This window comes from Symphalangus syndactylus, chromosome 10, assembly GCF_028878055.3.
Source record: "Symphalangus syndactylus isolate Jambi chromosome 10, NHGRI_mSymSyn1-v2.1_pri, whole genome shotgun sequence".
NCBI classification, from domain to species: domain Eukaryota; kingdom Metazoa; phylum Chordata; class Mammalia; order Primates; family Hylobatidae; genus Symphalangus; species Symphalangus syndactylus.
This window is the reverse complement of record NC_072432.2, coordinates 56,630,986-56,656,479: the sequence shown is the minus strand read 5'-3', so window position 1 is coordinate 56,656,479 and position 25,494 is coordinate 56,630,986. Positions and strand designations below refer to the sequence as shown.

Genomic DNA, 25,494 nt, shown 5'->3' with positions numbered 1-25,494 from the left:
CTATCCCAATTTTCCTCCCAAGTCCAATTCTTCCAGGTACTCTGTGGATATTGACAAAGCTGATCCCAGCTCTCCTGAGTCATACTAGGGATCCCAGTTCCTCCCCTTCAATTTTCTTACCATGTCTTTTTCCTTAGAAAGTGTATTGAATTGTTTTTATATGGTCTATTGTACTCTATTAACTAGTAGTTAATTTTAGGTTAGAAGAATAAATTGTTATATAAGAACTATGTGTTATTATAATACTTTGATTTAGTTATACATATAAATACATATGTATATATATGTACATATATGTGTATACACACACACACACATATAAAGAATCTATTAGATGCTAAGCTGTAGGGGGTTAGCGGGAGACAATACATGTGAATGCTTTCTGGTTATTCTCTTCTCCAAAAGACAGTATGATTCCCAGGTATTAGATGTGGTAGTATCAGATAAAATATCTAGGAGCACGTAAGATGAAGCAAGACTGAAAATGCACCACAGGAGAAATAAATTCTAAGAATGTAACACTTCGTTAGACAACTGGAAAGTACAAGGCCAATATGCTTAGTAGTCAGAAATGTTGCCACCTCCAAGAAAACAACGGATTGACCCGAAATGCAGTGGAAGAATGCCAACAAGAAACTTGTTAATCAGTGGCTGATCTCATCTTCACCAGAAAATCTGCTTGAAAGGCATAATATAACGCTGTTTGTAAACCCTGATATCTGTCAAAAGTGCCCTAAGGTCCTCCTCTCTAGCTCCACCACTGCCCCTCACTTAAAAAAATAAAATTACCTTTAATGATAGGGTTTAACAAGCTGCCTTCTTTTTTTCTGTTATGAAAACCTCAACAGCAAAGAATTTTTATTTCTTTTTATAAAAGAAAGCAGCTCTGTATTTGTTCTAAATCTCATGGGACCAGTTATTTTCACCCAAACCGCCAACCAGGTATATACGCTGCTTAACTGTAAACCTCCTTGTTTCTTAGCAGAGGCTTATCGCCATGGTCCAACTATGTTTTAAATTAAGGCACAGCCAAGCTCTAGCTACTGTTTTCACGAGGAAAGGGCAATTATTCACCCCATCTGAGTGTGACTGTGCCAGACATCATTCAAGAGTGCACCACCCTGATCCCTAGACTCTTCCCCTTTATGCACCCAGCTCAGAGACCCTCCCCTCGGCCATTAGACCATCTGAGCTAAATATAGATCTAGACACACCAGCAGTTCCTGACCGTCGTCACATGGTGCTGACGAAGGACTCCTTGGAGACGCGTTCGGTCCAAACACATACACAAATTTGTGTGCATATTCATCTATATACACCATATCCACCGAATTCATCAGGGAGGATGGACACATCTACATTCCGAAGAGAAAATCGCCGTCTAGACAATCTCCTTATGTTATCTGCCACACTTGTGCCACCCTCGGCAGTGTCAGAGGACTAAGCTACGTTGCTTTTGCCTGAACTGCGCCGATTTGGTTGGGGCAAGACAGCAAGCAGTATTGAAATGGTACGTCCATACACACACACACAAAGGCGAGCGCACCCCAGCCCCCGTCTCGCCCTTTTCCCTGGCGCAGCACTTAAGTTGTTTTCACAGCTCCCTTAGAAAGAGCCTCCCTCAAGCCGATTGCCCGCGAGGCTCCCAGATACCTCTAGCTCATCTTAGATTCCCCAGGCAGGTGACCCGAGGCGACTCAACTTAGCTCTGGCAAAAGCAAGGCGACTCAGTGTCTCCCAAGTTTGCCAGGTGAACACTGAAGGATGACAGAACATCACCTTGCCGGTGGGGAGTATGTGACTTCTGTTCCCTCGTCCCTTCCTACGAGTCAGACTTTAGATTACATGGCACTGACAACAAAAATAAACAGCTCCCCCTACACACACACACACGCACACAAAACTAGTCAAGAAGTGGAAGAATCAACCTAGGTATGCACACGAAGGAAAGAAGGGATGAAAAAAATGATGGACGCGATAACAACTCAAGACAAATCCTTAAAAACCACCTATCTCGAGACAGAAGGCCTGGCTGCAGGATCAGGGAGAAAGAGGGAAGGCACAACCCAACCCAAGCCCGGCCCTGCCCGGGTCCCAGCGGCTCGGCCTCGCACCTGTTGGGGCCGCGGCAGTCCCAGGTGCCCGCAGCGGCCGGGCAGGGGCCCTCCCCCGGTCCCGGGCTGTAACCCGGCTCTTGGCGCCCGCGTTCGCGCTCACTCGCCTCGGGATCTCCCGCCGCCTCGGAGCGCACCCGGCAGCCGGTGCAGTCTCTGAGCCCCGCTCGCTCCCCGCGCGGCCCAGGGATCTCCAGGGAGAGCGCAGCGCGCAGCAGGGTCCCGAGTTCCCGCTACCGGGCTGTCGTTCCCCCCGCAGGAGAACAACCCAGCCAGGGAACAACCTACCTGCAGGTGGACTCCGAGTCCTCCGCCTCCCGGCTGCGTGTCGCGCGCCCACAAATGCGACCAAAGGACAGGGAGCGAAAGCGCGCGGGAAGAAGAAAAACAAAATCTGCCTAACCAGTCGGGTTCCTTGTTTATACTGAAACTACGGCAGCCGCCGCCGCGCACGCCCCCTTAGCTCAGGCGCCTGCCTCCGGCTGCCAGCCCCGCCCCGCCCCGGCAGGCGCGGGCCAATCACCGCGCAGCTCACCGCCCACGCCGCCGCCACCCGGCCCGGCCGGCAAGTCCCAGTGGGCCCCAGACTCCCGCAGCGCGTCAGCTTGGGTGCCCTCCCACGCGGCAGAGGCCCGCAGAGCCCAACGCAGCGGTGTTTAACAGCGCTGGTCAGGCTGGCTGCGACTGTGCGCGTTTCCTCTTGAGTGCACCTGCCCGGGGCTGTTGTGCAGTCTTGAGTGTGTGTGTGTTCATTCACGTGTATACTATCTGTAAATACCGGCCCGACTCGTTACACAGTATCTATTAACATAATTGTGAGCTAAAGGTTACTGTCCATGTAACTTTCAGAAGACAGCGGAGAGGAACCACAGAACATTTGCTTAGCAAATATCACATAGATCCTGGTGCTAAGCACTGTGCAAAACGCTGGGGGCACACTTGGCAAAGTAGGCTGGTCTCTACCATTGTGAAACTTACATAGTCTAGTGGAGGACATACATTCAGCAAATAATCACCCAAACAAAATGTAGAATTACAGCTCCTAGAAGTTGCACAGAGAGGAACCTGTTCTGTGCAACATGATTCCGGAGGCAAAGCAGGGAGGCTAGTCCTCAGTGAGGGCTGTGTTGTCATGGTAACCACGTACTCACTCCATCATGGGATATTTGATAACTATTTCAGAAAAAAGGTAAAAACCTCAGTACTTCACTTTGTACACAGAAAAGGACGCCAGAGGGAAGTAATGATGGAAACAAGGGAAGAAAGAGACCTATGGAAAGAAAAAATTTACAGAATTAGGAGACTCTTACCAACTGTATTTCCTTGAGTAAGTGATACGGCTTTTCTGAGCTTCGGTTTTCTCATATATAAAACAACACTATTCATACCTGTCCTATACTGCTATAATTAAGATTACTGAGGGGGAGGAATCCTTTTCCTTCCTGCTCCATGGGCCCCTCCCCCTCTCCTTCCTGGGGTGGAGTCATTTTGACGCTCACTTTGTCTATTCTTAGCGGATTCCTCCTTCATTTTCTTCATTTATGCCTCCTTTTACTTTTCTTCCTCTTTATCATACTCCTTCCCTCCTTTGTGTAAATAGGACTCCTCTGATTCAGTAATTCACTCTAACCTAGCTGAGCCTTTGACTTAACCATAGCTTCTCTGCAGTTTAAATGAGAAGCCATAAGACCAAGGGAACTTGGTGGGCCAGCCATGCAGAGTGAAACACAGAGGCTGGGTGGCCCTGCTCTGCTGGTATGGTTGTGCTGGTTGGTTGATTTTTCAAGCTCCGTTTTCCCATCCTGATTCTGTAACAAACGAGCCATATGACATTGGGACAGTCACTTACACCCTTGACATTACTGGTCCTGTAGCCAGAAATTAAGAGTTGCAGGAGATGCTGGCAAGATGGCTGAATAGAAACAGCTCCAGTCTGCAGCTCCCAGCGAGATCCACGCAGAAGGCAGGTGATTTCTGCATTTCCAACTGAGGTACCCAGTTCATCTCACTGGACTGGTTGGACAGTGGGTGCGGCCCACGGAGGGTGAGCTGAAGCACGGTGGGGCATCACCTCACCCGGGGAAGTGCAAGGGGTTGCGGAATTTTCTTCTCTACCCAAGGGAAACCATGAGGGACTGAGGCTGAGGAACTCCAGCACAGATACTGTGCTTGTCCCAGTTTTCGCAACCCACAAACCAGGAGATTCCCGCCAGTGCCTACCCCACCAGGGCCCTGGGTTTCAAGCACAAAACTGGGTGGCCATTTGGGCACACACCGAACTAGCTACAGAAGTTCTTTTTTTTTCCATACCCCAGTGGTGCCTGGAATGCCAGCAAGACAGAACCGTTCACTCCCCTGGAAAGGGGTGCTGAAGCCAGGGAGCCAAGTGGTCTGGCTCGGCCGGTCCCACTCTCATGGAGCCCAGCAAACTAAGATCCACTGGCTTGAAATTGTCACTGCCAGCACAGCAGCAGTCTGAGATCAACCCAGGACACTCGAGCTTGGTGGGAGGAGGGGCATCCACCATTGTTGAGGCTTGAGTAGGCAGTTTTACACTCACAGTGTAAACAAAGCCTCTGGGAAGTTGGAACTGGGCAGAGCCTGCTGCAGCTCGGCAAGGCTGCTGTGGCCAGACTGCCAAATTTCCCTTCTCTGGGCAGGGCATCTTTGAAAAAAGGCAGCAGCCCCAGTCAGGGACTTATAGATAAAATGCCCATCTCCCTGGAACAGAGCACCTGGGGAAAGGGGTGGTTGTGGGCACAGCTTCAGTAGACTTAAACGTCTGCCTGACAGCTCTGAAGAGAGCAGCAGATCTCCCAGCACAGCGTTCAAGCTCTGCTAAGGGTCAGACTGCCTCCTCAAGAGGGTCCCTGACCCTCGTGTATCCTGACTGGGGGACACCTCCCAGTAGGGGCTGACAGACACCTCCTACAGGAGAGCTCTGGCTGGCATCTGGCAGGTGCCCCTCTGGGACAAAGCTTCCAGAGGAAAGATCAAGCCACAATCTTTGCTGTTCTGCAGCCTCCGCTGTGATATCCAAGTAAACAGGGTCGGGAGTGGACCTCCAGCAAACTCCAGCAGACCAGCAGCAGAGGGACGAGTCAGAAGGAAAACTAAAAACCAGGAATAGCACGTCCACTGAAAAACCCCATCCGAACATCACCAACGTCAAGGACCAAAGATAGATAAATCCACAAAGATGAGGAAAAACCAGTGCAAAAAGGCTGAAAATTCCAAAAACCAGAACATCTCTTCTCATCCAAAGGATCGCAACTCCTCACCAGCAAGGGAACAAAACTGAATGGAGAATGAATTTGACGAATTGACAGACGTAGGCTTCAGAAGGTGGATAATAAAATCCTCCGAGCTAAAGAAGCATGGTCTAACCCAATGCCAGAAAGCCAAGAACCTGGAGAAAAGGTTAGATGAACTGCTAACTAGAATAACTAGTGTAGAGAAAAACATAAATGCTGTGACGGAGCTGAAAAACACAGGATGACAACTTCGTGACGCATACACAAGTTATCAATAGCCAAATCCATCAAGTGGAAGAAAGGATATCAGAGACTGAATATCAACTTAATGAAATAAAGAGAGAAGACAAGATTAGAGAAAAAAGAATAAAAGGGAACATACAAAGCCTCCAAGAAATACGGGACTATGTGAAAAGACCAAATCTACGTCTGATTGGTGTACCTGAAAGTGACGAGGAGAATGGAATCAAGTTGGATATTATCCAGGATACTATCCAGGAGAACTTCCTCAACCTAGCAAGGCAGGCCAACATTCAAATTCAGGAAATACAGAGAACACCACAAAGATACTCCTCGAGAAGAGCAACCCCAAGACACATACTTATCAGATTCACCAAGGTTGAAATAAAGGAAAAAATGTTAAGGGCAGCCAGAGAGAAAGGTTGGGTTACCCACAAAGGGAAGCCCATCAGACTAACAGCAGATCTCTCTGCAGAAAACCTACAAGCCAGAAGAGAGTGGGGACCAATATTCAACATTTTTTTTTTTTTTTTTTTTTTAGACAGAGTCTCGCTCTGTCACCCAGGCTGGAGTGCAGTGGCATCTCAGCTCACTGCAGCCTTCACCTCCCGGGTTGAAGCAATTCTCCTGCCTCAGCCTCCTAGGCAGCTGGGATTACAGGCCTGCGCCACCACACCCAGCTATTTTTTTTTTTTGTATTTTTAGTAGAGATGGGGTTTCACCATGTTGGCCAGGCTGGTCTTGAACTCCTGACCGCCAGTGATCCACCCACCTCGGCCTCCCAGAGTGCTGGGATTACAGGGGTGAGCCACTGTGCCAAGCCTCAACATTCTTAAAGAAAATAATTTTCGGCTGGGCGCGGTGGCTCACGCTTGTAATCCCAGCACTTTGGGAGGCCGAGGCGGGTGGATCACGAGGTCAGTAGATCGAGATCACGGTGAAACCCCGTCTCTACTAAAAATACAAAAAATTAGCCAGGCGTGGTGGCGGGCGCCTGTAGTCCCAGCTACTTGGAGAGGCTGAGGCAGGAGAATGGCGTGAATCCGGGAGGCAGAGCTTGCAGCAAGCCAAGATCGCACCACTGCACTCCAGCCTGGGTGAGAGAGTGAGACTCCGTCTCAAAAAAAAAAAAAAAAAAAAAGAAAAAGAAAATAATTTTCAACCCAGAATTTCACATCCAGCCAAACTAAGCTTAATAAGCGAAGGAGAAATAAAATCCTCTATAGATAAGCAAATGCTGAGAGATTTTATCACTACGAGGCCTGCCTTACAAGAGCTCCTGAAGGAAGCACTAAACATGGAAAGGAACAACCAGTACCAGCCACTGCAAAAACATATCAAATTGTAAAGAACACCAGTACTGTGAAGAAACTGCAACAACTAAGGGGCAAAACAACCAGCTAGCATCATAATGACAGGATCAAATTCACACATAACAATATTAACCTTAAATGTAAACAGGCTAAATGCCCCGATTAAAAGACACAGACTGGCAAATTGGAAAAGGAGTCAAGACCCAACAGGGTACTGTATTCAGGAGACCCGTCTCATGTGCAAAGACACACATAGGCTCAAAATAAAGGGATGGAGGAAGATCTACCAAGCAAGTGGAAAACAAAAAGAAAAAGCAGAAGTTGCAATCCTAATCTGATAAAACAGACTTTATACCAACAAAGATCAAAAGAGACAAAGAAGGGCATAACGTATTAGTAAAGGGATCAATGCAGGGAGAAGAGCTAACTATTCTAAATATATATGCACCCAATACAGGAGCACCCAGATTCATAAAGCAAGTTCTTGGAGAACTACAAAGAGACTTAGACTCCCACACAATAATAGTGGGAGACGTTAACATCCCACTGTCAATATTAGAAAGATCAACGAGACAGAAAATTAACAAGGATATTCAGGACTTGAACTCAGCTTGGACCAAGCGGACCTAATAGAATTTACAGAACTCTCCACCCCAAATCAACAGAATATACATTCTTCTCAGCACCTCATCGCACTTACTCTAGAAATGACCACATGATTGGAAGTAAAACACTCCTCAGCAAATCCAACAGAACGGAAATCATAACAGTCTCTCAGACCACAGTGCAATCAAATTAGAACTCAGGATTAAGAAACTCACTCAAAACTGTATAACTACATGGAAACTGAACAACCTGCTCCTCAATGACTACTGGGTAAATAATAAAATGAAGGCAGAAACAAATAAGTTATTTGAAACCAATGAGAACGAAGACACAATGTACCAGAATCTCTGGGACACACTTAAAGCAGTGTGTAGAGGGAAATTTATAGCAGTAAATGCCCACAAGAGAAAGCAGGAAAGATCTAAAATTGACACCTTAACATCAAAATTAAAAGAACTAGAGACGCAACAGCAAACAAATTCAAAAGCTAGCAGAAGACAAGGAATAACTAAGATCAGAGCAAAACTGAAGGAGATAGAGACATAAAAAACCCTTCAAAAAATCAATGAATCAGGAGCTGTTTTTTTTAAAAGATCAGCAAAATAGATAAACCGCTAGCCAGACTAATTAAGAAGAAAAGAGAGAAGAATCAAATAGACACAATAAAAAATGATATAGGGGATATCATCACCAATCCCACAGAAATACAAACCACCACCAGAGAATAATGTAAACACCTCTATGCAAATAAATTAGAAAATCTAGAAGAAATAGATAAATTCCTGGATACATACACCCTCCCAAGTCCAAACCAGGAAGAAGTCGAATCTCTGAATAGACCAATAACAAGTTCTGAAATCAAGGCAGTAATTAATAGCCTACCAACCAAAAAAAGTCCAGGACCAGATGGATTCACAGCCAAATTCTACCAGAAGTACAAAGATGAGCTGGTACCATTCCTTCTTAAGCTATTCCAAACAATAGAAAAAGAAGGAATACTCTCCAACTCATTTTATGAGGCCAGCATTATCCTGATACCAAAACCTGGCAGGACACAACAAAAAAGGAAAATTTCAGGCCAATATCCCTGATGAACATCGATGTGAAAATTCTCAATAAAATACTGGCAAACCAAATCCAGCAGCACATCAAAAAGCTTATCCACCGTGATCAAGCTGGCTTCATACCTGGGATGCAAGGCTGGTTCAACATATGCAAATTAATAAACATAATCCATCACATAAATAGAACCAATGACAAAAACCAAATGATTATCTCAATAGATGCAGAAAAGGCCCTGGACACCTTCAACACCCCTTCACGCTAAAAACTCTCAATAAACTAGGTATTGATGGAATGTATCTCAAAATAATAAGAGCTGTTTATGACACACCCACAGCCAGTATCATACTGAATGGGCAAAAGCTGGAAGCATTCCCTTGGAAAACCAGCACAAGACAAGGATGCCCTCTCTCACCACTCCTATTCAACATAGTAGTGGAAGTTCTGGCCAGGGCAATCAGGCAAGAGAAATAAATAAAGGATATTCAAATTGGAAGAGAGGAATCAAATTGTCTCTGTTCACAGATGACACGATTATATATTTAGAAAACCCCATCATCTCAGCCCAAAATCTCTGTAAGCTGATAAGCAACTTCAGCAAAGTCTCAGGATACAAAATCAATGTGCAAAAATCACAAGCATTCCTATACACTGATGACAGATAAACAAAGAGCCAAATCATGAGTGAACTCACATTCACAATTGCTACTAGGAGATTAAAATGCCTAGGAATACAGCTTACAAGGGATCTGAAGGACCTCTTCAAGGACAACTACAAACCACTGCTCAAGGAAATCAGAGAGGACACAAACAAATGGAAAAATATTCCATGCTTATGGATAGGAAGAATCAATATCATGAAAATGGCCATACTGTCCAAATCAATTTATAGATTCAATGCTATCCCCATCAAGCTACCATTTACTTTCTTCATAGAATTGGAAAAACCTACTTTAATCTTCATATGGAACCAAAAAAGAGGCTGCATAACCAAGACAATCCTGGACAAGAAGAACAAAGCTGGAGGCATCATGCTACCTGACTTCAAACTATACTACAAGGCTACAGTAACCAAAACAGCATGGTACTGGTACCAAAACAGATATATAGACCAATGGAACAGAACAGAGGCCTCAGAAATAACACTACACATCTACAACCATCTGATCTTTGACAAATGTGACACAAACAAGCAATGGGGAAAAGATTTCCTACTTAATAAATGGTGTTGGGAAAACTGGCTAGTCATATGCAGAAAACTGAAACTGGACCCCTTCCTTACATCTTACATAAAAATCAACTGAAGATGGATCAAAGACTTAAACATAAGACCAAGGACCATAAAAATCCTCGAAGAAAACTTGGGCAATACCGTTCGGGACATAGGCATGGGCAAAGACTTCATGCCTACAACACCAAAAGGAATGGCAACAAAAGTCAAAATTGACAAATGGGATCTAATTAAACTAAAGAGCTTCTGCACAGCAAAAGAAACTATCATCAGAGTAAACAGGCAACATACAGAATGGGAGAAAATTTTTGCAATCTATCCATCTGACAAAGGGATAATTCCAGAATCTACAAAAAACTTAAACAAATTTACAAGAAAAAAACAACCCCATCAAAAAGTGGGCAAATAATATGAACAGAGATGTCTCAAAAAAAGACATTTATGCAGCCAGCAGACATATGAAAAAATGCTCATCATCACTGGTCATTAGAGAAATGCAAATCAAAACCACGATGAGATACCGTCTCATGCCACTTAGAATGGTGATTATTAAAAAGTTAGGAAACAACAGATGCTGGAAAGGATGTGGAGAAATAGGAACGCTTTTACACTGTTGGTGGGAGTGTAAATTAGTTCAAGCATTGTGGAAGATAGTGTGGTGATTCCTCAAGGATTTAGAACTAGAAATACTATTTGACCCAGCAATCCCATTACTGGGTATATACCCAAAGGATTATAAATCATTCTACTATAAAGACACATACACATGTATGTGTATTGTGGCACCCTTCACAATAGCAAAGACTTGGAACCAACCCAAATGCCCATCAATGTTAGACTGGATAAAGAAAATGTGGCACATATATACCATGGAATACTCTACAGCCATAAAAAGGATGAGTTCACGTCCTTTACAAGGACATGGTGGAAGCTGGAACCCATTGTTCTCAGCAGACTAACGCAAGAACAGAAAACCAAAACCACATTTTCTCACTCATAAGTCGGAGTTGAACAATGACAACACATGGACATAAGGAGGGGAACATCACACACTGGGGCCTGTTGTGGGGTGGGGGGCTAGGGGAGGGATACCATTAGGAGAAATACCTAACTTAGATGACAGGTTAATGTGTGCAGCAAACCACCATGGCACGTGTATACCTATGTAACAAACCTGCACATTCTGCACATGTACCCCAGAACTTAAAATATAATAATAAAAAAGACATTAAGAGTTGGAAAAAATCAGGATTTCTTTTTTTTTTTTTTTTTTCTTTTTTGAGACGGAGTCTCGCTGTAGCCCAGGCTGGAGTGCAGTGGCGCGATCTCGGCTCACTGCAGGCTCCGCCCCCGGGGTTCACGCCATTCTCCTGCCTCAGCCTCCTGAGTAGCTGGGAAAAAATCAGGATTTCTTAATGAGAATATCTGACATATCCTTTATAACCTCTGGATGTGGACACCAGACCAGAAGATTTTGCCCAGTTTTACTTTCTAAAGTAGCCCCCAACAAAGAAGTTTGTTTATTTTAGATTCTTAAGATGTAAAATGGATACCATGATAATATTAATGCAATGCTTTCCAAACAGCATTCCCACCCCCTATTTTGGCAGATCTCTCTCGGTTCCTTCTAGCTTTCTGTATGCCGAGTATTAAATAAAGAGACAGATCTGGAGCTAGGCATCCTGACCCCTAATCCTATCTCTCTCACAGAGCCACCTATAAAGCCTTAGAAAAGGCACTGATGGACTCTGGACCAGCTTACTCATCTGAAAAATAGCATCATGGTTAATCAAAGTAACGTTTTCATAGGGTGTTGAGAAGACTAAAAGAGATCACACATGAAATGAGTTTGAAATAATGTCCCTCAGAGAAGCCTTCCCTGACCTCCCTATTTAAAATTGCAGTCACCCCCTCACTCCATAGAACCCTTCCCTGCTTTCTTGTTGTTGTTTCTTCCATAGGACGTATTGCCATTTAACATACTATATATTTTACTTATTATTGCTTCTCCCTTCTCACTAGAATATAAGTTCCATAACAGCAGGGAATGTTGCTGTTTTCATTGTAGTTGTTGTTTTCCTGCTGTATTTCCAAGGTCTAGAACAATGTCTGACATATAAGAAGCACTTAGTAAATATATGTTGGTTGAATAAATGAATGCTTAGCACATAATAAGTACTCAATAACGAACTGCTGTTATTATCATGCCTGAATTATTTTCTATCATAAAAAAATTTCCTTTCTCTATTCCTCAGTTTCTTTCTGATCTTTTTACTCATTGGCTCAACTCCTATCTGTAAATGTCAGTAAGCTCAATAATGCCAATCAAATTGATGCAAATCTGCTAGGTAGTATCTCACTCCAGTATTAAAAAACAGCCACCTGTATTTAGAATTTCTGCTCTATGGCAGGCTCTGTGCTAAGCATTATTTTTTTCTTTTCCAGTCCTCTTGTAGCTCAGATGCATAAAATTAGAGCAATCATCATGACCAATCCATGTCCAGCCCTCTTTCATTTTAGTTCCTTTCATTCCCCATCTAAAATTCCAGATTTTATCACACAGTATTTAGTGTGAACTTTTCAATCCACCTTTCATGAACAATGATGGTATTGTCTTATGTGAGTACACATGAGTGTATTTACATAAATGTTACTGTGCAATCTGTCTCACTCTGTTTCTCATTTTCCCTGCAACTTAGACTTTTGATCTTCTATCCATGTTGATATATGTTGGTGTTGCTCACTCTGCTTATCCATTGTTGAGTGTTTCACCATATCTGTGTAACTCTGTTAATAGCTCCCTGTTAGCAGGGAGCTATTTTTTATTCGCAATATTATCAGTCCTCATCAAAACTCTGAGAGATAAGTACTACCGTTTCCATATCTGAGAGGAAGAAATGAGGCTTGGGAAAGCAAGTCACCGTCCAAGGACACTCAGCTGGAGAAGCCATGAATTAAACCTGTATATCTCTGTTTAATCCTCTTGCCTTCCCAATTCATAAAACTCATTCAATTACTGTGGGACGTATGAAATAATGTTTAAAACTACTAGATATGTGTATTTAAATTAAACTAGAAGCTAGTTTTTTTATTTGCAAAGCAGTTATTTGTCTCAAAGACACAAGTTTAGTTTTCTTCATAGACACGAGTTTAATACTAGTATTTGTGATTTATAATTTCCTTAAAACACTTGAACCTTCCATGAAAATCTCACAAGCAAGCCGGGCGCGGTGGCTCACGCTTGTAATCCCAGCACTTTGGGAGGCCGAGGCAGGCGGATCATGAGGTCAGGAGATCGAGACCACGGCGAAACCCCGTCTCTACTAAAAATACAAAAAATTAGCCGGGCGTGGTGGCGGGCGCCTGTAGTCCCAGCTACTCGGAGAGGCTGAGGCAGGAGAATGGCGTGAACCCGGGAGGCGGAGCTTGCAATGAGCCGAGATTGCGCCACTGCACTCCAGCCTGGGCGACAGAGTGAGACTCCGTCTCAAAAAAAAAAAAAAGAAAATCTCACAAGCATGTTTGTCTTCAGATATTTAAAATTTATCATTTTAAAGAAGAATGAGGCACCAGAACACTAGATAGGATTAAAAAGGGAATTATATAAGGGAATGGATTATGGCTTCAATGTAAGAAAAACATTAAACATGTCTATAGCAGAATGGTATCCTTTTTCAGCATTAAATTCCCGCTCTGTGCATCTTAAAGAGCCTTGTGAAATGGCCATGTAACTTCTCAAAATACTCCCACATTTTCTCTTTCATTTATTTTCTCAATGTCACTCTGGACTATGCAGTTGAGCAGTTCAAGGATATGTAATCTTAACCTCAGATTGTAAATGGAAGGAAAAAACGGGATTGATCACACCACCTATCAACAGTCAATCTGGACCCCAGCCTAGGCCTTCTCACTTTCAAAGCTAAAACCCACAAACCATTTTTCATAAGTCTGATGTACACAGCCTCTCTTGTATGATGACAAAAGATTATGAGGTCTTAGGCCAATTAGACCAACCCAGCTCCACACTTTAGAGAAATCCCTTATTTTCCCCTTGCTATTTAAGTATGCTTTTCCTTGACTTCCGTTTCCTCATCGTCTGAGGGCCTAGAGCAAAAGGAGAAGGAAGCTGCTTGGCATGCTTGGGTTTCATGCCCTCTTCCTGCTGCTAGCCTGAGTGAAAGGAAGGCTGTCCATGGGTTAGACTTTTTGTTTTTTTTCTGAATAAGTTGGTCTTATTAAGAATTAAGAACAGGTTTTTCTAACTCAGATTCTGGTAGCCTTTAATGTTAAGTCTGATTATTTTTTTATTTTATTTTATTTTATTTTTTTGAGACGGAGTCTCACTCTGTCGCCCAGGCTGGAGTGCAGTGGCGCAATCTCGGCTCACTGCAAGCTCCGCCTCCCGGGTTCACGCCATTCTCCTGCCTCAGCCTCTGCGAATAGCTGGGACTACAGGCGCCCGCCACCACGCCCGGCTAATTTTTTGTATTTTTAGTAGAGAGGGGGTTTCACCGTGGTCTCGATCTCCTGACCTCGTGATCCGCCCGCCTCAGCCTCCCAAAGTGCTGGGATTACAAGTGTGAGCCACTGCGCCCGGCAAGTCTGATTATTTTACTAGAAGATCTTTTTGGTTTTGACTAATTGCCAATCTATGTCTAGCACATTGAGTGGGAAGGGACAAGGGAGAAAATGAGTAATAGAATAATAAAATTAATAGAGGACCATATTGGAACTTCAGAGTATTTTTTAAAAGATAGCCCTGAAATCTGATGGGAAGAATGACCACAGCAGGACACAAAGACTTCCATAATCAAGATCCTGAGTCCCTGTCTAGTGCCATCAATCCCAATACAACTATAAAATGAATTCTGACACTTAGAAGGAATTTGTGTGATGAAACAAATGACTGGGTCAGCCTTTGAATGGTCATTCCAATAACAATTTCCAACATTTGTTACAGTTTACAGTGTTCTTTCACATCCATTATCTCATTTAGGGAGAACATGGGGTCTGTGAGGGTCATTTAATTCTGACAGTGGTCATTATAGAAGACATATACTTTCCTCTTCTGGTATCACTAAAAATATTATAGATAGCCATCCATTTAAACTTGCTAAGAAGATACTCCTAAACAGAAGAGAACTGGCTGAAAAAGATAACTTCAGGGGGTCTAGTGAACATATTCAAGTGATTCTTCATCACTGTCACTTTTTATCTCCCAGACCCTAAAGTTGTAGGAAAGAATATGACAACTGCATGGGAAATCCCACGACAGGTAGTAGGTTTTCAAGTCTCCTAAAAAGATGTAAAAAACTACGGTATCTTCATTTATAGACAAGAACTGTTGAAAGGCAACTTTACTGTTTTTTCTTAAATAAGCATCATTTTACTTATTTGCCAATACTTATTTACTCTTACAAAGTAATTATTTGCAACACCCTCAGAAAGAATATTGATAATGAGAAGTAATATAACTTGGCCTGATCACAAGGTCATGAGACAGTCATCCTCTTCATTGATTATGTAATACATAGTAACTTACCTTCCCTGTACCGACAAAGAAACATTTAATAATCTTAAGCATGCATTATTTTGATTAGACATTTTACTGTTTTGAGTAGAAATTCAAATATGTTTAACATGAATCTATTTAGATAAATGCTATTCATCCAAAAAATCTTTATAGTAAATATACATATATTTTTCTATGTGTAATTTCTCTCTCTAGCAGTTTTTGGTTTCTTCTGAATGAGTTGGTCTTATAACGAATTAAGAACAGGTTTTCCTAAGTCAGATTCTCGTAGCCTTTAATGTTAACTCTGGTTATTTTGCTAGAAGATCCCCTTGGTTTAAACTAATCATCTAGCACATTGAGTAGGAAGGGACAAGGGAGAAAATAAGTAATACAATAATAAAATTTTAGAGTTGGGGAAAGTATTAACGATCATCTCTTTTAATCTTTCCCTATCCCTGTGCCACCAACCAAGACATTTTTGAACAAGGAAACTGAGTCCCAGAGAGATTAAATGATCTCTCCTAGGCCAACAAGATAATAGCAAAGTTATGCTAGTCAAAGAACACAGATAATCCCAGGACTTCAAATCCTACATGATTTTACTTCCTAATAATTCCTGCAGGGGTAGAGCTGTAGAGCTACTTTGACATTATAGAAGTTTAATTTGTTTTCAAATATTGATGACAACTATTCTCTATTAAATATATCTTGATAAAATAAATTCTCTAGATACTACATTTTATTAGAATTTTCTAAATGATGCTAATGCCATTTATTATTTAATATTCAAAGTAGTAAAATAGTAAGCTCTTTAGTGGCTTTATCATTAAAGTAACCACATTAAAGTAACTATTAATTATACTTCATAAAGTAAATCCAAGAAATTGTGTCATCAAAAAAGCTTCTCTAATTAGCATTTATTATTGTCACCATGAAAGCATGTACCTAAGATATTTTCTATTTTGTATAATAAAATAATTTTCACAAGACTATTAGAGCATTTCCCTGAAGTCTTTGTATGATTTCTAAATGATTCTGTGAAGTTTAAATTTGTAAAATGTCTAAACATTCATTTTGACACACAGATGATTTCAGTAGTAAAGCCAGAATTTCTGTGCAAAAATATTTAGATATTGTTATGGAAAAGCATAATGCTGAATCTATTTTCTACACAAAAATAAAAGGAAACATTATGTAATTTAATTGTATTTCACTAGAGAAAGAGGATGGCTATCTCTGGGAATGGGAATTGGACTTCAATTTTACCTGTAGTGTTTGAATTCTTTCCTAAAGAACAACATAAAGCTGATATGACAAAATGTTCATTATTATCATTTGTGCATCATAGGTAGATGGGTGTTTATACTTTTTTATTTTGTAAGTTTCTTCAAAAAAATTAAAGAATTTTATAATTAAAATTGGATATTTTCATGTACCTATACTACATAATCTTAAACTTCTATATTTAAAGCTTATATTTTAAGGCAATATATACTGATAATGTTATGCTTTGCCTTTTTCCTCTCATTGATTAATCACATTTATGAAGCATAACTGTCAATCAATAGTCCAGAGAATTTTATTTGGCTTCACTGTACAAAATTATACTCTATGTGATATAAAGTATGTTAAAGAATGTTATGCATCTCACATAGCCTATCAAATTAGCCCCCTTTTGTTTTTTGATGTGATTGCGTGTGTCTCCTCTGAAACAGTGATGTACATTGTGACACATAGTTAACACACAAATGAGCTTTGATTCGTGACTGAAACCTGCTTTAAAGTCAAATCTCCCACAGGCTGACACCATTAGCACGTGATTAATGTTTCCAGGGCCTGGAATTAACCAGTGATAATTTTAGAATCTACAATTATCCACAGAATTGTCTCCAAATAGCTGTCTCTGAAGAGTGGTCAAGAACTAAAGTGAAATGGAGGTTGAATGTAAGGATATGTCATGTCTTCTTATTAGGGGGATGATCCATTTACTTCAGGTCTGTCATGACAGTCAAGGAGTGTGTTTGGAGATGTATTTGGGACAGGAGACGGGGTGGAAGAATATGACTGTTGCTTGAAGTGGAGTTTGGAAAGTGTTGAAGATATGAGGCATTTTCTGACCTAGACTATTGCTCAATAATTTAAAAGAGATTATCTCCTAAGTATGTAAGGAAAGAAGTCTAAGAAAGACTAATGTATGAATTTAACACCTCTCACAGCAAGAAATTCATAGCCAAGGGCAAAATAAAATATCTTAGTCTGGATAAAATTCCATAGATAAATATAACATGTGTCTTTAGTCTGTTTGTTGTTTTTTTTAAGAACTCACAACAAACTCTTGAATGCCCTGCCTTCTTAAGTTAAAAAGTCAAACACCAGCTGTTTACAAAAGGCAATCATGAACCCAAATTTCTAAATTCAAAAATACTAAGAAGTTTTATTTTTCTCCAAAATAGTTGAACTAAGACATACTTTTGAAAACATCACTAAATAGATACAGTTTTGGTTAGTCCTGTTCTTGCTCTTGCATTAAGGCTAATGGCAGATATATTGCCATCCTTTGATTCAGAACACACAACAACAACAACAACAAAATGAACATGAATTTTGTTCTGTGTCTTTCCATAGGTGAGAAAAAAAAGCATATATCCTGCCAGAACAAACCCTTCCAAGTTTATCACAATGACAAACCTGAGGCACATCTCACTTGACAAGGTACCTAGTAGACTTCATACATGAATACAGGAGTTTTTGGATCCTTTCTAAATTCCTTTTTCCTTCCTTCCTTCCATCCTTGCTCTTTTAGGATCTGCAAACTACATAGTGGTAGAAATTTTTCACTTCAAATTTAAGAGTAACAACCCATGCTTCAAGGAGGCAATGTTTGAACCTGTTAAATAATTATTTTAGGAAGAAACAACCAGCATATTGAAATGAGTCATTTGCACAAAGGCTAGCAGAACTCATTCCAGAGCACACAGAAGGAGGGAGGAAATGCAAAACAGGACAACCTGTTGCGAGTAAACAGTGGAAGGGACTCATTGTCTCACCTGGGGAGAAAGAGCCTTTGGCGGATATTTCAAAGAGACTCTAGTCAGTGTAGGAACAAATACAGGAACCTGTCATACTGGCTTTGCTGTGGGAGAAGCTAACATTTCAGATTCTCGGTGTTCTCAACTGTAAAATGAGGGGATTAGGCTGGTTCCATCTGGATACCTTAACAGCCAAGAGACTTGCAGAGGCCCAGAAGGATAGACTTGACCTAACGACACTGATATTAGGGATTATGGTCATATTTTTCTCTGAAGCTCAATATCTGCATTATGCTAATCCTTATGATGCCCGAAAGATCCCCTGGGGATCTGCTTTGACTTTTCCCTAAGGCTCCGGCCTGTACTAAAGGCAGTGGCTGCAATTAAATGGACCATGGCATAATAATACCTCCACTCTGAGTCTGATTTAAACAGACTTGAGATTCACCTTCAATGATGGAAGTTCTACTTCTGGCGTAATAATTTATCTGGCAGGTGCCATGGTGGTTTGCTGCACCTATCAACCCATCATCTACATTAGATACGTCTCCTAATGCTATCCATCCCCTAGCCCCCCACCCCATGACAGGCCCCGGTGTATGATGTTCCCCTCCCTGGGTCCATGTGTTCTTATTGTTCAACTCCCACTTATGAATGAGAACGTGCAGTGTTTGGTTTTCTGTTCTTGTGTTAGTTTGCTGAGAACAATGGTTTCTAGCTTCATCCATGTCCCTGCAAAGGACACGAACTCATCCTTCTTTATGGCTGCATAGTATTCCATGGTGTATATGTACCACATTTTCTTTATCCAGTCTATCATTGATGGGGATTTGGGTTGGTTCCAAGTCTTTACTATTGTGAATAGTGCTGCAGTAAACATACCTGTGCATGTGTCTTTATAGTAGAATGATTTATAATCCTTTTGGTATATACCCAGTAATGGGATTGCTAGGTCAAATGGTATTTCTGGTTCTAGATCCTTGAGGAATCGCCATACTATCTTCCACAATGGTTGAACTAATTTACACTCCCACCAACAGTGTAAAAGCATTCCTATTTCTCCACATCCTTTCCAGCATCTGTTGTTTCCTGACTTTTTAATGATCACCCTTCTAACCAGCGTGAGATAGTATCTCACTATGGTTTTGATTTGCATTTCTGTAAATGGTGTTGGGAAAACTGGCTAGCCATATGCAGAAAACTGAAACTGGACCTCTTCCTTACACCTTATACAAAAATTAACTCAAGAGAGATTAAAGACTTACATGTAAGACCTAAAACCATAAAAACCCTAGAAGAAAACCTAGGCAATACCATTCAGGACATAGGCATGGGCAAAGACTTCATGACTAAAACACCAAAAGCAATGGCAACAAAAGCCAAAATTGACGAATGGGATCTAATTAAACTAAAGAGCTTCTGCACAGCAAAAGAAATTATCATCAGAATGAACAGGTAACCTATAGAATGGGAGAAAATTTTTGCAATCTATCCTTCTGACAAAGGGCTAATATCCAGAATCTACAAAGAACTTAAAACAAATATACAAGAAAAAAAAACAGAAAAACCCATCAAAAAGTGGGCAAAGGATATGAACAGACACTTCTCAAAAGAAGACATTTATGCGGCCAACAAACAAGAAAAAAAGCTCCTCATCACTGGTCATTAGAGAAATGCAAATCAAAACCACAAGGAAATAGAATATAAATTATAATAGGATCATTAGAATAAAAAGTACACACTAACAAAAATTTTGTCTAAACCCTAATGTCCACAACAATACTTGATATCTAGTAGATGCTCAATATCAATTGAATAAATAAATGAGACAAAATATGTTGCATTTTTAAATCTACTACCTACCTCCCCAAAACTCACTTTCCAGAATTATTCCCTTTCTTTCTTCCTTTCTCTCTTCCTTTCCTTTTCCTTCCTTCCTTCCTTCCTTCCTTCCTTCCTTCCTTCCTTCCTTCCTTCCTCTCTCTCCCTTTCTCTTTCTTTCTTTCTTTCTTTCTTTCTTTCTTTCTTTCTTTCTTTCTTTCTTTCTTTCTTTCTTTCCTTTCCCTTCCTTCCTTCCTCTTTCTTTCTTTCTTTCTTTCTCTTTCTTTCTTTCTTTCTTTCTTTCTTTCTTTTTCTCTTTCTTTCTTTCTTTCTTTCTTTCTTTTTCTCTTTCTTTCTTTCTTTCTTTCTTTCTTTCTTTCTTTCTTTCTCTCTCTCTCTCTCTCTTTCTTTCTTTCTTTCCTTTTTGGGACACGGTTTCACTCTGTTCCCCAGGCTATAGTGCAGTGACACCATCATGGCTCACTATAAGTCTGACCTCCCTGGGCTCAGGGAATCCTCCCACCTCAGCCTCCTGAGTATCTGGGACTATAGGCATGTGCCACCACACCCAGCTAATTTTTGTATTTTTTCATATAGACGGGATTTGGCCATGTTACCCAGGCTAGCCTCAAGCTCCTGTGCTCAAGGGATCTGCCTGCCTCAGCCTACCAAAGTGCTGGGACTACAGCCATGAGTCACCACACCTGACCTTATTCCCCGTTTTTCAACTAGCCTATCCATAAAGAAAATTGAGTTATAGACCCCATGGGCCATGGAACACCCATAAGTTTCAGGCTAGGGTATTCTGGGCTAATCTGTGCTTACTGGCTCAAATAGAAACTTTGAAAGCCCTTTCCTTTGTTCTGTGCCCATTTATTGGCTCCTAAATATGTTAGGTGCCCTGCGCTGCTACCTAAGAAGAGATATATCTCACTGTTTTAAGCCTTCAGCCTTATGATGACCTGCCTCTAAAGGTGGGTTTTAGAGTGACTCATTTTAAAAAGGCACAGAGGTGAGGTCTAACAAACTCATAATTTACATTAGGAAATTTCTCACCTCCCCCAAGCCAGGTCCCCCTTATGATTTTCTCATTTTTGATCATGATATTTTTATTCTCCTGGCCACACAGGCGTGAAACTTCAGAGTCAGCTTGACCTCCTCTCTCAAGCTTCTTGCCTATATCCAGCCAGTGGCTATATCCTCTTATTTTGTACACCCTAAAGTCTCCTACTTTCTTTTGCCATTTCTGGTCCCATTGGATTTGGAGATTAGAGAAATGACCACCTACTTGATTACCACATCCCACCACACACACAGACTCACATATAATACACCGCTCTACTAGACTACCACTGATATGTGCTATGTCAAGAGCATGAATTGCTCATTGGCTCCTAAACTGACATGGGTTTGCTATATTTAAGAAATCAAGATTCTTAACCAAACTTTCCAATCTTATCTCTTATTTACGATTTGTTTTTGTTTTTTTTGTTTTTGTTTTTTTTTTTTTTGGTTTTTTTTTGGAAACGGTGTTTCACTCCTGTTGCCCAGGCTGGAGTGCAATGGCGCAGTCTTAGCTCACTGTAACCTCCACCTCCTGTGTACAAGTGATTCTCCTGCCTCAGCCTCCCAAGTAGCTGGGATTATAGGCATGCGCCACCATACCTAGCTAATTGTTTTGTATTTAGTAGAGACGGGGTTTCACCATGTTGGTCAGGCTGGTCTCGAACTCCTGACCTCAGGTGATCTACCCGCCTTGGCCTCCCAAAGTGCTGGGATTGCAGGCTTGAGCCACAGTGTCTGGCCTCTCTTATTTACACTTCTATATACACAGTAATTCAATTGAGTGGACTGAGTGTCTTTGAGGGAAAAAGATCCTAAGTTTTCCCATGTCTATGACTTTCTTCGTACTATTCCACTTAACTGGAATGAACTTGCATAGTCCCAAAATAGATTACTAATAACTATTTCTGCCTAAGTTTTAGAAACCGTTTGAAAATGTCCTAATTTTAAGTTCCTAGAGGGAAAATTTAATACCTAGCACAGCCTTAATAAATAAATCATAATGACCATGATACTGATGGCTTAACACTAATAAACACATAGTTTTGAATACTAGTTAAGTTCCATTGTAGCTTTTAGGGATTCAAAGCCATAGTCCCTGATGCCAAGTTGATACTTAATGGTTGCTTCAAGTGACTGGAGGATCCAGCACTGGCAATCACTTTGAACATCTGGGGTTTTTCCTGTATAAGCAGGAATTATTTATAGCCATACAAATTAAATTTCAGGGAAGGTGGGGTGGGTAGGGAATGACTAACATTACTGAGCACTACATGTATGTATATATATATATATACGTATATATATATATGCACCAGGGATTGTGCTAAGTACTTTCCACATATATTTATGTCATCTGCATAACAATCCCTATTCAGCACCTAGTAGTATCTCTATCTTCACAGAAGAGAAACCTGAGGCTCAGAAAAAGTGTTTATAAATTGCTTAAGAACAAATATCTAATAAATTACAAAGCCAAGATTTGGACCCAGCTGGGCCTGATTCCAAAGATTATGTTCTTTGTATGACAAGGAGGACACAGTCTATGGAGCAGACACTTACATAATTAGGTGAATTTGCATTGTAATAAGTGCTGTAACCGAAGTAAATCCAAAGCAAATGGGCTTTCCATTACCTCAGTGCTTATGTTGCAGTTTAGGGTGGAAGCAAAGCTGCATAATGATCAAGATCACCCACAAGGGGAACAGGAAGAACTTGGTTCAAATCTAGCTCAGTGTGAACTGGAACAAGTGGTTCAATCATTCCAAGCTTCAGTTTTCTTATTCATAAGATTAAAATAATCAAGCTTATTTTAAAAATAAAATTAAATCATGCATATAATGTCATTAGCACATTATCTGAAACATAGAACTTACTCAAGAAATTGTAGTTAATTAAATATAATTATCATCACTATTCAGTAGCCTCTTTCATCTTTAATACCTCGGCCTCTTCCAAACTCCTTTAAAAAGTGTGACTATATTTGCTTATCTATATGTGTGATTTCATTTTGTGTTGTTGAAGAACCATTTGAAAGTTGCAGACACCCATAAAAATACTTTAGTGTGAATCTTTTAAAAAATAAGGACATTCTTAGCTGGGCACAATGGCTCACGCCTGTAATCCCAGCACTTTGGGAGGCTGAGGTGGGTGGATAATGAGATCAGGAGTTTGAGACCAGCCTGGCCAACATGGTGAAACCCCGTCTCTACTAAAAATACAAAAGTTAGCTGGGTGTGGTGGCGGGCACCTGTAATCCCAGCTACTCGGAAGGCTGAGGCAGGAGAATAGCTTGAACCCAGGAGGTGGAGGTCACAGTGAGCCAAGATCGCACCACTGCACTCCAGCCTGGTTGACAGAGCAAGACTCCATCTCGAAAAAAAATAAATAAATGAGGACATTCTTGTGCATAGATAATGATATAATTGTCAACTAAAAAAAAAGCAACAATATCCCCTAATATCCCTAATATGATCTAATTTCTAGTACATATTTAAATTTCCTAAATTGTCCCCAAGGACATTTTGAACCAGGATATACTCAAGGTTCATGTGTTATATTTGGTTGGTGTTTCTTTATTCTCTTTTAATTTTTATCAGTTCTTACCTCACTTCCAACCTTTTCTTGCTTTTCTTGACATTGTCTATTTTGAAGAAGCCAGGCCATTTGGCTTAGTACCAATTTCTGAACTTGTTTGATATTTTTCCTCAAAGTGTCATTTAACTGGTTCTTCTATCCTCTCTGTTATCTATACCTTGGAATGCAGGCCTTATGCCTCCGTTGCTTTTAAGTGAAACATTGTGGCAAGAATGTTTCCAAGTCAATGCTACGTAGTTCATATTACTTCACATCAAAATTTCCATGACCACTTCCTCTTCAAAATATTGTGTGGTTTCCTAGCTATCTCTGAGGTCTGGCTAGACTAGTGGTTTCAACTCTGTCTTCACTTAGAAATCATTGGAGAGTTTTAAAAAATTTATTTGTTCCTGAGTTATACCCCTAGAGATTCTTGACTTGGACAAAGGGATTGGTATTTTTGTAAAGCTCCCCAGGTGATTTTCATGTGTTAACTGGGGTAAAAAGGAACTGGTTTAGAATATAAGCTCTGAAAAGCAAGGGGTACACCTTTCTTATTTACTACTACATATTCTCAGAGTTGAGCAGATGGCTTGGCTCATAATTACTACTCAATATTACATGCTGAATTAATTAATTATTACTTAATTAACATTCAGCTTACAGGCAACCTGATCTTCTTCCTTTCATACTCTGACTTTTCTTTTTTTATTACATGGCGTACTATGAAGCCAACAGGTTAATTTTATAGCATCTTTAGAGAAATCACAATAGGCCACTACTTTGCAAGTTTCTGAAAACTACATATCAATGGGAAAAGAATCATTTTCAAACTTCTGAGAAAGGGAAAATAAGCAAACAATCATTTAGCTATAGTGTTACATTAGCTATGCTGCAGACAATTCACTCTCTGTTTTTCTTTTCACATTACCAGTTCTTCCAGTTCTTATTTTAATGACTGGTAGAATGATTCCAAAATTACTTAAGGTGAAAGAAAGATCAGGAGTTTGTCTTGGTTGTAACTGTTGTTGTTTTAAAGATACTGAGCAGGCCGGGCGCGGTGGCTCACGCTTGTAATCCCAGCACTTTGGGAGGCCGAGGTGGGCGGATCACGAGGTCAGGAGATCGAGACCACGGTGAAACCCCGTCTTTACTAAAAATACAAAAAATTAGCCGGGCGTGGTGGCGGGCGCCTGTAGTCCCAGCTACTCGGAGAGGCTGAAGCAGGAGAATTGCGTGAACCCGGGAGGCGGAGCTTGCAGTGAGCAGAGATTGCGCCACTGCACACTCCAGCCTGAGCGACAGAGCGACACTCTGTCTCAAAAAAAAAAAAAAAAAAAAAAAGATACTGAGCAAATTTTAACCATGTGGAGGAATGCTATAGAAAGAGAAGGATTTGGGGTATAGTTATGCTTCTATTCTATTTGTTTGAATTCGACTTTGGTCAAATCCTAAGAACAGAATGAAAAAAGGTGTATGACTCATACGTGATTGCCACAATTCTACACCCGTAGCTTCAAATAAAAAGGAGTCAAGAATGAGTACCTTCTTGAAAAAAAAAAAAAGATAACCATAGCAAATTTAGGAAATGATGAACATATACTTATTTACTGTACTGTTACTAAGTGAAAATCATTAATAATCCAATAGAAAATCAGAAAAAGACACAA

General features: G+C 40.8%; 1 protein-coding gene across 5 annotated transcripts in view; it reads right to left on the bottom strand.

The window, feature by feature from the left end:
- The window catches only part of RASGEF1B (RasGEF domain family member 1B), a 633,330-nt gene that overhangs the window by 42,325 nt on the left and 565,511 nt on the right, over positions 1-25,494 (bottom strand). For 2 of the 5 annotated variants that reach the window (XM_055297175.2, XM_055297176.2), the window contains exon 1: positions 2,403-2,561. The exons of 2 other annotated variants lie outside the window; for them this stretch is intronic. The gene's annotated coding sequence lies outside the window, so the exon portion shown is untranslated. Of the gene's footprint in view, positions 1-2,402; positions 2,562-25,494 lie in introns of those variants that run through there. One more of the 5 variants, XM_055297178.2, reaches the window with a different exon arrangement.